Source organism: Elephas maximus, chromosome 6 (assembly GCF_024166365.1).
Source record: "Elephas maximus indicus isolate mEleMax1 chromosome 6, mEleMax1 primary haplotype, whole genome shotgun sequence".
Lineage (NCBI taxonomy): Eukaryota > Metazoa > Chordata > Mammalia > Proboscidea > Elephantidae > Elephas > Elephas maximus.
Window position 1 is genome coordinate 121,646,961 of NC_064824.1, and position 14,198 is coordinate 121,661,158.

At 42.2% G+C, this 14,198-nt stretch overlaps 1 long non-coding RNA gene across 1 annotated transcript in view; it reads left to right on the forward strand.

The window, feature by feature from the left end:
• Positions 1 to 9,094, forward strand: part of LOC126078143 (uncharacterized) — a 75,467-nt gene extending 66,373 nt beyond the window's left edge. Inside the window, exon 3 of the long non-coding RNA XR_007517972.1 lies at positions 9,023 to 9,094. This is a non-coding gene — a long non-coding RNA (uncharacterized LOC126078143). The remainder of the gene's footprint in view (positions 1 to 9,022) is intronic.
• The last annotated feature ends 5,104 nt before the right edge of the window (positions 9,095 to 14,198 follow it).

Below are 14,198 nucleotides of genomic sequence, written 5' to 3' on the forward strand. Positions count from 1 at the left end.
AGACTGGATGCTAGAAAATATGCCAAAGCACGATGAGAGAATGTGTGCAAAATATATATACCAGGTAACCAGTAAACGACTCTGAAAATACAGGAAATAACATAGTGCCTCGTGTAAATGTTTGCTTAACAAACACATTACCACAATTTCACACCTGTAACAAACTGCCTTCCTCAGCCTCAATGAATTTCATTTTGAAATCCTTCTTTCATTCTCCTGTTTCTATATCAGAAAGCTTCCGTTGTGATTGACCCAAAACTAGCTTTAGCAAACACACACACACACACTGACTCGTTTTACTAGAAAGAGTGAGGCTGGGTGCTGACCGCAAGCACCACTAGATCTGCGGATTCTCGCCCCATCTCTTTCCTGGGCTCTTCTCCGTGTGTGTTGGCTTGATGGTTTCCGGGAGACAGTTGAAATGGAGCCAGGCAACTGCAGGCTTAGACCATTCCAACTCAGCCTCCTTCTCAGAAGACAAATGTCCCCTGAGGACTCTGGTCCTCCCTGGATCATATGACCAACCTTTGAGCCAACACCCTTGGCTAGGCAGGATGAGATGTTCTGACGGGCAGGTTGGGTTTTGTAATCACTGCTGTGGCCAGTGTGGGCAAAATTTGGTTCCACCAGAAACACACAAAATGGGGAGGGCAGTTCCCCAAAGGAAGAGGGGTTGATTTCAGTAGATAAAGTGGTTCAATAGATAAAGGGTTGCTGGGCAGACACTATGACAGATGTCCATACTAGAGATAATCTTTTATAAATGATCTAGCTAGAATTTTAGTGTGATTGAATAGATTAAAATAGAGCTCTGAAATTTTATGTACCAAGTGTTTCATTCCCTTTAAGAGTGTGTCTCTCACATCACTACTTCAGTAAACATAAAGTACTGAAGGAGATTATTATTTTTAGAGCTCTTTTAGTAGTGGCAATGTTGTTAGCTGCTGTTAGGCTCTGAGCCATGGCAACTCCACGTACAACAGAATGAAATATTGCTCAGTCCTAAACCATCTTCACACTCAAGTTCATTGCTGCAGCCACAGTGTATTTTGAGTAATTTCCAGCCTATGGGCTCATCTTTCAAGACTATATCAGACAGTATTCCGTTGTGATTCTTAGGGTTTTCATTGGCTAATTTTCAGTAGATCACCAGGCCTTTCTTCCTAGTCTGTCTTAATTTGACAGCTCTGCTGAAACCTGTTCATCATGAGTAACCCTGCTGGGATTTGAAATACCAGTGGTATAGCTTCCAGCATTATAGCACCACACAAGCCACCACAGTACAAAATGAGAGATGGGCGTTGGAATAGTGACAATAGAAAGACTCATATATTGGGGTAGGAACATGGATGGCCTAAGTGGTTCAAGGTTGGTGGTTTAAACTCACCCAGCTGCTCCACAGAAGAAAGACCTGGCAAACTGCTTCCATAAGACGGCAGCCAAGGAAACCCGAGCAGTTGCACTCTGTAACACATAGAGTTGCCATGACTTGGGAGTTGACTTGACAGCAGCTAACAATAACGCAAACAATATATTCGAGTATCTCACCCAAACCAACACATTCTCACCAATTGTTTCTTTGATGATTTCCTACTTTCTGCCCTTGCTAAAATTAGTAGCTGATTGAAAAGTGGACAGATGAGAATTTGTGATTTTGTAGTTAAAACCAATATGTGGTGAATTACTTTGCTTTTTTTTGAATTAATACCACAGGTCAAAAAAATACATATGAGGCTGGGATGCATGTTCTGACCTTATGGGTACTGGCTGGCATCATTCAGCTAGGCCTTGAAGGGAAGGGCTGGAATGTTTTTTCGGAAGGCTAGAGGCCCCCTTTCCAGAAGCTTCGTTCTTTTAAACTTTTTAATTTAGAGCAGATGCTCAGAGGTGGCAGGAGCTCCTGCTTTTTGGGTGAGTAGGAAATAACCACTGATAAACTTCAAGTCTCTCTACCCTCCTTCCAGCTCTTTCTCCATCTGTGGAATGCTTCACTGGGGCCCTGTTCAACGTGCCAAGGTACCAGAAAGCAGAGACACTGTATCTGTTCTCTGGGCCAGTCGTTTTCTTCTTCCTGTGCCTGGCATTCGGCATAAGCAGCGAGTGTATCCCCATCTGGTAATGAGGGAACTATCACTTCTTCCTAAAATGCAGACTCTGACTTGGTAGGTCTGGGGAGGGCCCGAAAGTCTGCATTTCTAACAAACTCCCAGGGAGGGCTAATCCTGCTGGTCCAGGGAACATATTTTAAGTAACAAGGCACCAAAGTTGCAGGTCCTCTCAAGTTCTCATTAAAGCTGTACTCTACCCAGGTAGGGTGAACTAGGTACTCTGGCTAGATTTTAGTTATAGGTTTTGATACTTCCACACTTTATGCTAGTTTGACAAGCATGCTTTTAAGCAAGGACTGATACTAAGATGAATATCATGCAATAAAAATGACAAAGAAAAAATATAAAACAAAGAAAATATGAAAAGTTTTTATACGTGTGTACGGATCCTAGAAGCACTCACAAGAGCGTGAGAGGTTCACTATGGACAGGAAGATACAAGTAAGCAGCCTTCACAGATCGTTTATATTTAAAAAACTGGAGTATGATAGCTTGTCTTTACTAAAAATTTCTGGACTAAAACTGTCTTTATAATGGTAGGAAAAATACAAATGATGAAGTTTTTCCATAGTCAAGATTAGAAGGAGGAAAAGAGAAACTCTAAAATGAACCTGTCTGTTTTGACTTGGACCGTAACTCGTACTTCCGTCCTTCTGATGCTTCCGTCTTTGAGGGGGTGGAAAAAGAAGGAAAGAAGGAAATAAATAAGTAGGAGAGAAAGAAGAGGGGGCAGGTATTTTGGATTAATTTTGGCCTTCTCAAAAATGAGGTAGTAAAATCAAAAAAGATTAAAAAACACGTCCTGGAGTAGATGCTATTTTTTTGTTGTTGTTCCCCCAGCCTCCTTCTCCCGCATTTGAAGTAATTTCTCTCGAGTTCTTCCCCACCTTTAGCCTACAGATTGCTGCCATTGTTGAGCCTGCTCCCAGCTCTGGGGATGGGCCATGATTAGCTTAAGCCAATCAGAGTAATTTATCTCCCTACACACAAAGGTTGGGTTTGAGGTTAGTTGGTTATTTCGAATGGCGGACATGACTCAAGCAGATGTTTCCTGAGACTTCTGCAGAAGGGAGGCTTGCTTTCTTCTGCTCGATTTGGTGATTTGAGGAAGAGTGGATTAGAGCTGCTGTCGAGGTGGACAGTGAAGGCACCCCAGGAAAGAAGACAGCCCCAGAGAAGCTGAACATGTGAGGAGCCTACTCACAGGTGAGCCCGGATGATACTGCACCAGAAACTAACTCTATCTCTAGGGTTGCAGTTACAGGACTCAATAAATGCCCTTGTTTAAATCAGCTTGAGCTGGGTTTTCAGTTCCAGTGAGAGTGAAAATGATCTTTATTGGCTGGGGTATTCTTGGAAGAGGATGAATACTTCATTCTTCTTCTTGCTTCTCCCCCGCTGGGCCTAGCATACCATGCTTTTGCACACAGTATGTACTCACTAATGAATGAATGTAGTAGCTCTGGGGTAAGGAGCCTGGTGGTGCAGTGGTTAAGTGCTTAGCTGCTAACCAAAAGGTCAGTGGTTCAAACCCACCAGCTGCTCTGTGGAAGAAAGGTGTGGCATTTTGCTTCTACAAAGGTTTTTGAAACCCCATGGGGCAGTCCTACTCTGTCCTGTAGGGCCACTAGGAGTCAGAATCAACTCAGTGGCAATGGGTTTGAGTTTTCTTTTAGCTCTGGCTTAGAAGTTGAGTCCTGATGATCTCATCCTAGTTTTTGTAATAAGGGACGAGAGACTTTGAACAAGTCACTTCCCTGTTTTGACCCCCTGCTCTCCTTTGAGAAATGAAGGGATTGGACCAATTCTGCCTGATATTCTGCCAGCTCTCACCAATGTGGCAATACTGGTTCCTTTTATCCTGTGTTGGTTTTGATTGATAGAAGTACCTATTCTGTTTGGTTGGTGCCTCTACTGTGTTGATTAAATATTTTAAATATTATCCCCAATTTATAAATTCAGCAAACATTTATTGAGTGCCCACAACATCTCAGGCACTGTGCGATATAGTAGTGAACAAAACGGGTTATTTTCATGCATTTTACAGTCTAGAGCTGCCTTGATTAATATGGTAGCTGCCATATGTGACTACTGAGCACTGTAAAAGAGGCTAGTCCAAAATGATATGGGCAGCAAGTACAGAATAGACACTGAATTTAAAAGACTTAGTACCCCCCAAAAGGTATCTCATTCATCATTTTATACTGATGACAAGTTGAAATGATATTTCAGATATATTGGGTTATATAAAATATATTACTAAAATTCACTACGCCTGTTTCTTTTTACTATTTTAATATGGCTACCAGAAAATTTAAAATTATATATGTGGGTGCTTTTATATCTCTACTGGACAACGCTGGTCCAGAGCAGTAGGCAGAGATTCTCAAACTTTAATGTGTCTATAACAGAGAAAATATTGAAGTTGTCAAGGATTTCATTTTACTTGGGTACACAATCAATGCTCATGGAAGCAGCACTCAAGGAATCAGAGGAAGTATTTATTGCATGGACAAGTCTGCTGCAAAAGAACTCTTTAAAGTATTATAAGCAAAGATGTCCCTTTGAGGACTAAGGTGTGCCTGGCCCAAGCCATGGTATTTGTAGTCACTTATATGCATGCAAAAACTGGACAATGAATAAGAAGACTAAAGAAAAATTGATGCATTTGAATTATGGTATTGGCAAAGAATAGTGAATATACCATGGACTACCAGAAGAACAAACAAATCTGTCCTGGGAAAAGTACCACCAGAATACTCCTTGGGAGCGAGGATGGTGAGGCTTCATCTCATGTTGTCGGGAGGGACCAGTCTCTAAAAAAGGGACATCATGCTTGGTAAAGCAGAGGGTCAGTGAAAAAGAAAAGATTTTCAATGAGAGGAACTAACACAGTGGCTGCATCAATGGGTTCAAACATAACAATGATTGTGAGGATGGTACAGGACCAGGCAGTGTTTCATTCTGTTGTACATAGGGTTGCTATGAATCAGAACTGACTCAACGGCCATAATCTTTACGGAGACAGACTGCCGCATCTTTCTACTGTGGAGTGGCTATTGGATTTGAACCGCTGACCTTTCGGTTAGCAGCTGAGCGCTTAAACACTGCACCACCAGGCTGCTGTTAATGTACTGTAAATATCAAAAGAGTAGAGTTGATATACCCCTCTAAACATATGCATGTATGTACAGTATTCAGAGGAGTACCTGAGTGGTGCAAAGGGTTAAAGCGCTTGACTACTAATCAAAAGGATTCAAAGGTAGTTTGAATCCACCCAGAGGTGCCTTGAAAGAAAAGCCTGGCAATCTGCTTCCAAAAGGTCACAATATTGAACACCCTGTGGAGCATAATTCTCTGTAAAACACACGGTTTGCCATGAGTCGAAATCAACTCTACAGTAATTGGTTTGGTTTGGTTTACAGTATTCAATAGTTGAATTCAACAAATGTTTATTGAGCTGCTGTTTGGTGCAGGCATTGTACCTACCAGTACATTGGGTAGATCCCAGGAATAAAAGGATGAAGAAGATATACTTCTTGTTCTCAAACAGCTCGTCATGGCATGAGAGAAAGAGAAACACAGCTGATTATCAAACAGCACCAGAAGCACCAAGCTCATGGTAGTTGCCATCTGGTGTTTCTGTTCTCTTTCATCTTTCTACCAATAACTGCTCTCTGATTCCTTGTGGGGACTCTATCCCCGCTTTCCCAACATGTTCTAGCAGTGCTTTGGGGTGTAGACTCCTGAATTTCACTCTTTGTATGATCCAAGGGTAGAGCGAGGGAGTCAGGCCTGGTCAGACAGAGCAGAATATTCTGTCCAGAGACTGGGCAAGGAGGGGCACAGACCTGGACAAGAGGAAATGAGATTTCTGGAAATAAACTCTGAATTTTCAGTGGGATACGCATGTAATTAGACGCCAGGCTTCTCGCTACCATCTGTGGCCTCAGGAGGGAGCAAATGCCAACATAAGGGAGCAAATGCTAAGAGTGGAGAGAAGAGATTCAAAATTGCTCTTTCTGCTTTCTTTTGAGGCCTGTATCAAGCTGCCCCTGAAGGCAGATATACTCCTGAACGGTTTAATTTTTAATAAGCCAAAAAATTCTGTTTGCTTAAGTCAGCTTGATTTGTATTTCTATTCCTTGTAACCGAAAGAGGCTGTACCGTGTTGAATAGTCTTCCCCCAAAATTCATGTCCACTCAGAGCCTCAGAATGTGACATTGGAAAAGGGCCTTTGCAGATTAATTAGTTAAGAGCAGGTCATACTGGATTGGGAACCCTGGTGGTATAGTGGTTAAGTGCGATGGCTGTTAAGCAAAAGGTCAGCAGTTCCAATCCACCAGGCGCTCCTTGGAAACTCTATGAGGCAGTTCTACTCTGTCCTATAGGGTCGCTATGAGTTGGAATCAACTCAAGGGCAGTGGGTTTGGTTTGGTTTTCATATTGGATTACAATGGGCCCTAAAGCCAGTATGACTGGCATCCTTATAAGAAGAGGTGAGGACACACAGATACAGGAGAAGGCCGTGTGATGATAGAGCCAGAGATAGGAGTGATGGAGCTACAAGCCAAAAAATGTTAAGGATTGCCAGCAATCACCAGAAGCTGGAAGAGGCAAGGAAGGATTCTTCCCTGGAGCCTTCAGAGGAAGCATGGCCCTGCTGACACCTTGATTTTGAACTTCTGGCCTCCAGAGCTGTGAGAGAATAAATTTATATTTTTAAAGCCACCCAATTTGTAGTATTTGTTGCAGCAGCTCTAGGACATGAATACAGAGACCTGACCAATAAATCAAAATTATGAACAAAACACACAGAGAATTGGGCAAGTAATTTCGCCTGGGAGCGTCACAGAGCACTTGACATTTGAGTAAGGCCTTAAATGATAAAACAGGATTTAACAGCCCTTTATGTGATATGCAAACCCTGGTGGCATAATGGTTAAGAGCCATGGCTGCTAACCAAAAGATCGGCAGTTTGAATCCACCAGGCGCTCCTTGGAAACTCTATGGGGCAGTTCTACTCTGTCCTATAGGGTCACTATGAGTCGGAATCGACTTGATGGCAGTGGGTTTGGTTTTTGGTTTTTACATGATAGGATTGAGTTCCTTGTTGTATTTATGAATTCTGCAAATTGGGAAGGATTTCTAAAAACACCAGGTCAAGTCCATATGCTACAAGAATATGTTCCTGGGCTCTGGGAGATGCTCTTGAGAGCTGGATTTTCCCCTGTAATGTCACTCAGTTCCTTCTTAGGGCTTAAATGTCCACCTCAGAGTTATCTCCTCTATCCCAAATTGCCTCTATTCCTCTTTTCTCCCAGTTATCCTGTTTAAATGTCCTAACAGCACTTTTGATGCGGAAATTATCTTGCTGGTTTATTATTTTTATTTAGCTATTATAATTTTCTTATATATGAGAATAGAAGCTCCTTGATGGTCGGGACCTTTCATTTCTCAATTTAGTGCTGTATCTACAGTGTCTAGCACAGTACCTTCTGTCTGATCCCTTGTTGCTGTCGAGTCGATTCCGACTCATGGTGACCCCATGTGTTTAGCCCCTAAATATTTGTCAAATTAATACTCAGTGAACTAGAGAGCACCGTGTCTGGCCTTGGCTTCAAACATTTTATAACGATGTAGAAAAACTATGGCAAGTCCAGAGAAAAGAAACAAAGAAGAAGAAAGGAAGGAGAAGTAAGTTCAGTAAGGAACTTCGAAAAGAATTAAGACTGACGATTCTGGAGAAGACTCAGGGATTATTTATTTATTTCACAATTATGTGAAAGTTCCTTGTCAGAAGAATCCAGACCAGTTGCTCTTTATTGTCACCACTTTCTGAATCAAAGGGAGAAACAGACAGGGGCATGTTCATTGATCCTAAGAAAGAGTGTGAGCATATTCGGTTGTTATGTTGTTACCTGCTATCTTAGTCATCCAGCGCTGCTGTAACAGAAATACCGCAAGTGGATGCCTTTAACAAAGAGAAGTTTTTTCACTCACAGTCCAGTAGGCTAGAAGTCCGAATTCAGGGCGCTGGCTCCAGGTGAAGGCTTTCTCTCTCGGTTGGCTCTGAAGGAAGGTCCTTGTTATCCATCTTCCCTTGGTCCGGAGCATCTCAGAGCAGGAACCTTAGGCCCGAAGGACTCACTCTGCTCCCGGGGCTGCTTGCCAACTTTCTGCTTGGTTCCCTTTCCTTTTATCTCTTGAGAGATAAAAGGTGGTGTAGGCCACACCCCAGGGAAACTCCCTTTACTTTGGATCAGGGAGATGACCTGAGTAAGGGTAGGATTACAATCCCACCCTAATCTTCTCAATATAAAATTACAATCATAAAATGGAGGACAACCACACAACACTGGGAATCATGGCCTAACCAAGTTGATACACACATTTTTGGGGGGACATAATTCAATCCATGACACCTGCCATGGAGTCAATCTTGATTCATGGCGACCCCATGTGTACAGAGTACAACTGATCCATAGGGTTTTCAAGGCTGTGACTTTTCAGAAGCAGATCTTCCGAGGCTCCTCTGGGTGGGTTCTAACCATCAACCTTTTGGCTAGGAGCTGAAGGCTTAATTATTTGCACCACCCAGGGTCTTCCATTGTCAGGTTAAGGGGAAGTATTTCAGTGCCGATCATATTGTGGTTTTCAACAGCTGCACCAACTTTATTAAGTGTACAGTGACTGTCAGTTGCTTACCCAATAACGATTTTCACCTTCATGCTGGTAACAGAACCCTGATTTTGCTTAAAGGGCAATGTGCGCATCTAGGAAATTACTTTTTTAAGTGATGACATTCTTAATTATTGAACCAGAGTAAGGTGTTATGTGGGGAAAATGCCTTAAAGGAATTTGCTTCTCTTTTGCATTCTTCTCTTCTTCTTTCCTGATGCCTGGAATACAGAATTGATGACTGGAGCTCCAGCAGCTATTTTTGGACCTAGAGTGTGGAAGTTACACACACTGAGGACAGCGGAACAGAGAGAAGCATCCCAGCCCCTGATGATTTCATGGAGTTGCCATACTGGCCTGGGACTACCTAGCTTCAGACTTTTTTTATGTGGAATAAAAACCCTTATATGTTTCAGCCACTGTTATTTTGCATTCTCTGTTGTTGTCGTTAGGTGCCGTTGAGTCAGTTCTGACTCTTAGTGACCCTATGCACAACAGAACAAAACACTGCCTGGTCCTGCGCCATCCTTACAATTGTTGTTATGCTTGAGCTCATTGTTGCAGCCACTGTGCAAATCCACCTCGTCGAGGGTCATTCAATCGCATTCTCTGTTACACACAGCCAAACTAGCTGATACATCTAGATTCTTTTTAAAATCAAATATATTGAGTCTTTATTCCAGAAGATCTTGAAAATATAATAGACTAACTGTTTTGAGGAGTTTAAATAAAACTGCCTGAATTCAGGGTTCTTTACATATGTACTTATAAAGTGGAAAGTGAATTCAAATTAATTGATAATTTACAGAGAACATTTAGTAAAGATAATATAAAGGGCTATATATGCAGAGGCCCGTACAAGGATCAGCAATCAAACAAGCCCAGCAATGCAGCAATGGATTTGAAGAAATTTTTAGGAATATAAGGGTGTATACCTAGTAAATGTTCACTGCCTTAACTGGGAAAAGGAGCCCCGGTAGCACAGTGGTTAAGTGCTCAGCTGCTAACTGAAAGGTTAGTGGTTTGAATCCACCAGCTGCTCCATAGAAAAAAAAAATGTGGCAGTCTGCTCCCATGAAGATTATAGCCTTGGAAACCCTACTGGGCTCTGTGAGTTGGCATTGACTTGACAAGCCTTAACTGGGAATTATCATTGCTCAAAATGAACCAGGAATGAAAAAGCATGTGTGTTACTTTAAAAGTCTAATTAGTTTTAGGTTATCTTCTTGGAATTCTGATGGTAAGGACTGGGAATAGACCTTTTCAATATATTTTACAATTGCCAAGTCCTTGTTAAAGTTTAGGTATTCTACTTTGTCCTCCAAATGATGAAGAAAGGAAAAGAGCAATAAAAACGATTAAAAGGATAGAAAATAAGCCCGATGGGAAAGGGCTTGAAAAAATTGAGGTTGTCTAACCTGGAAAAGTAAAAGGGGATTTTAAAGTGTTTTGTAAATGGGGAAGTGTTATTAAAAGTGAAGGCTGGTGAGTTCTTATTCATTACAGAAAGTAGAACAAAGTTAAATGGCATTAAATTGAAGAAAATCCTACTGACAGAGTGTTTAAACTATCCAGTATACTGAAGACTGCAGGAGAATCTCCACCCAAAATTAAGAAAAAAAAATGTTTTTTTTCTTATTTTTGGTGAAAATATACACATCAAAACATACCCCCATTCAACAATTTCTACATGTACAATTCAGTGATACTGGTTACATTCTTCTCAGGGCATCACCATTCTATCCCTTCCCAAATTATTTACCGCCATTGACTTAGATTCACTGCCTCAGACCTCTCATCTTTGCTTTAGAGTTGGTGTTGCCCATCTGATCTCATGTAGACAATCCTTTTAAAGAGGGCAATGCTCAAGGCAAACATTCTTGACTAATTAAGCTGAACTGTTGTTTGGTTTAAAACTTCAAGGGATAGTTTCTGTTCAAGGTTTAAAGATTATCTCAGGGCAAGATATACTGGGGCTCTTTCAGTCTCATTGGGTTCAGTAATTCTGGATTCCATAAGAATTTGAAATTCTGTTTCATACTTTTCCTCCCTTTTCGTCAGATTCCATCTATTGAGTCCTTAATCAAAGCATTTAGTAGCAGTAGCCAGGTACCATCGTCCATAGAGATCTGTATAAAGTCTAGAGGGGATATGAAGGAATCCCAATCTGACGCCTGTCACCTCATGATCAACCACGCGCACCCCTTCTGAGCATTGGTAGTTCAGAGGTAGAATTCTCACCTTCCATGCGCAGGAGATCTGGGTTCCATTCCTGGCCAATACACCTCATGCATAGCCACCACCCGTCTCAGTGGAGGCTTGCATGCTGCTATGATGCTGAGTAGGTTTTAGTGGAGTTTCAGACTAAGATGGACTAGAAAGAAAGGCCTGGCAATCTACTTCCAAAAGTCAGTTAATGAAAACCGTATGGGTCACAATGGTCCAATCTGCAACTGTCACGAGGATGGTGCCGGACCTAGAAGCATTTCATTCCATTGTGCCTGGGGTCCTCAGGAGTTGGGGGGAGCTAGTAGCAATAATATAATCCCTTCCGAAGTCAAAGCCTGGGTTAAAAAGAAGGACTTCCTAGAAAGACCGGAGAGTTACATTTGGTCAGAGGGCTTCTTAAAATTGTTCTCCTGGTTCTTTTTTAAAATTCAGTAACTGACAAAGTCCTTGAACTACATTCCAGTTTTTTTTTTTTTTAACTAAAGGGTAAGTCCCAACACTGTTGATTTACCACCAACAGCAGATGCTGTTGGTGCCCTGCTCATATCTCCTTGTCATTCACCTGCCCAGTATGTGGTGATAACATGGCGACTCTCCACTTCAGAGCTTGACGCCATGAAACTTGCTCTTACCCAGTTGCTGTTGAGTCGATTGACTCATGGTGAATCTATGTGTGTCAGAGTAGAACTGTGTTCCACGGAGTTTTCAATGGCTCATTTTCCAGAAGTAGATTGCCAGGGATTTCTTCTGAGCAGGGATTTTGATTTGCCTTTACCGGGTCTGATACATAACTAGGGCATGAGTTTACTGTTCCTGCCCATAGTGCTTTGCTAGCACCACAACCTGTCAGCTGATTTGCCATCATGGAATCTTGTATAACATTAGATCCAAAGGGTCTGCTTTATGGCAGAGAAGCAACAATGGGCATATAACTATAGGATCCATGTTGTTGTTAGGTGTCGTTGAGTCAATCACTACTCATAGTGACCCCATGTGATAGAGTAGAACCACCCCATAGGATCTTTTTTTTTTTTCAATTGTGCTTTAGGTGAAAGTTTACAGAGCAAATTAGTGACATTGGTTGCCAACCCTGCGATGTGTCAACACTCTCCCCTTCTTAACCTTGGGTTCCCTATTTCCATTCATTCAGCTTTCTTGTCCCCTTCTGCCTTCTCTTCCTTACCCCTGGGCGGGTATGTCCATTTAGTCTCATATACATGGTTGAACTACGTGGGTTATTGTTTGTTTTATGTTGTTGTTAGACGCCATAGGAGTCAGCGACCCCGTGTACAACAGAATGAAACACTGCCCAGTCCTGTGCCATCCTCACAATTGTTATGCTTGAGCCCATTTTTGCAGCCACTGTGTCAATCCATCTCATTAAGGGCCTTCCTCTTTTTTGTTGACCTTTTAATTTAGCAAGCATGATGTCCTTCTCCAAGGACTGGTCCCTCCTGATAACATGTCCAAAGTATGTAAGACAAAGTCTCGCTATCCTTGCTTCCAAGGTGCATTCTGGCAGTAGTTTTTCTAAAACAGATTTGTTTGCTCTTCTGGCAGCCCATGGTGTATAATCTTTGGCTGAAGGGCGAACCTCAGGAATACTGAGATAAAAGGGTTTCTAGGGGTCATACTTTCAGGGCTTCTACAGTCTCTGTCAGACCAGTAAGTCTGAAACTTGTGAGTTTGCAATTTATTCTATATTTTTCTCCAACTCTGTCCAGGACCCTCTATTGTGATCTCTGTCAGAGCAGTCGGTGGTGGTAGCCAGGCACCATCTAGCTGTGCTGGACTCAGTCTGGTGGAGGTCGTGGTAGTTGTGGTCCATTAGTCTTTTGGACTAATCTTTCCCTTGTGTCTATGGTTTTCTTCATTCTCTCTTGCTCCAGATGGTGTGGGACCAACAGATGCATCTCAGATGGCCACTCACAAGCTTTTAAGACCCTAGATGTTGCTCACCAAAGTAGGACATAAAACATCTTCTTTATAAACTATGTTATGCCAATTTTTTTCGATGTCTCCTGAGACCATGGTCCCCATACCTCAGTCTAGTTTTCAGGGATTGAATTATGTCCCCCCCCCCCAAAATGTGTGTGTCAATTGGGCTGGGCCAAGATTCCCAGTATTGTGTGATTTTCCTGTACGTTGTAAATCCTGCCTCTATGATATTAATGAGGGAGGATGGGTGGCAGTTGTGTTAGTGAGGCAAGACTCAACCTATTGGAATGGGTTGTGTCTTAAGGCAATCTCTTGAGGTATAAAAGAGAGAAGCGAGCAGAGAGACAGGGGGACCTCACACCACCAAGAAAGCAGTGCCAGGAGCAGAGCGCCAGGTCCTTGCACAGAGAAACTCCTAGCCTGGGAGAAGATTGATGAGAAGGCTGACAGAGAGAGAAAGCGTTCCTCTGGAGCTGACACCCTGAATTTGGACTTTTAGCCTACTTTACTGTGAGGAAATCAAACTCTCTGTGTTAAAGCCATCCACTTGTGGTATTTCTGTTATAGCAGCACTAGATAACTAAGACACCAGTAATTTGGTCCCTCAGGGAGTTTGGATGTGTCTATAACCTTCTCTGAGTTTGCCTTGGTCAAGTTGTGCTGACTTCCCTGGTATTGTGTACTGACGTACCCTTCATCAAAGTTACCACTTATCTACCGTCTAGTTAGTGTTTTACCCTCCCTACCCCACCCTCCCTTATAACCATCAAAGATTGTTTCTTTCTGTGTGTAAACCTTTTTATGAATTTTTATACTGGTGGCCTTTTTTTTTTTGGCCTCATACAGTATTTGTCACTTTGTGATTGACTTATTTCACTCAGCATAATGCCCTCCAGATGCATCGATGTTGTGAGATGTTTCAAAGATTCATCATTGTTCTTTATGGTTGGGTAGTTCCTATGTGCACATGTACCATAGTTTGTTTATCCATTCATCTTTTGATGGTCACTTAGGTTGTTTCCATCTTTTTGTTATTGTGAATAATGCTGCAGTGAACATGTGTGTGCACATGTCTATTCCTGTGATGGCTCTTACTTCTCTAGGATATATTTGTAGGATGCCCTGTTGCATTTTCAAGGCCATAATCTTTCAAGGCAAGCAGATTGGCAGGTCTTTTTTTCCCATGGAGCTGCTGGGTGGGTTGACAGCTGAGCGCTTAACCGTTGGGCCACCATATACTT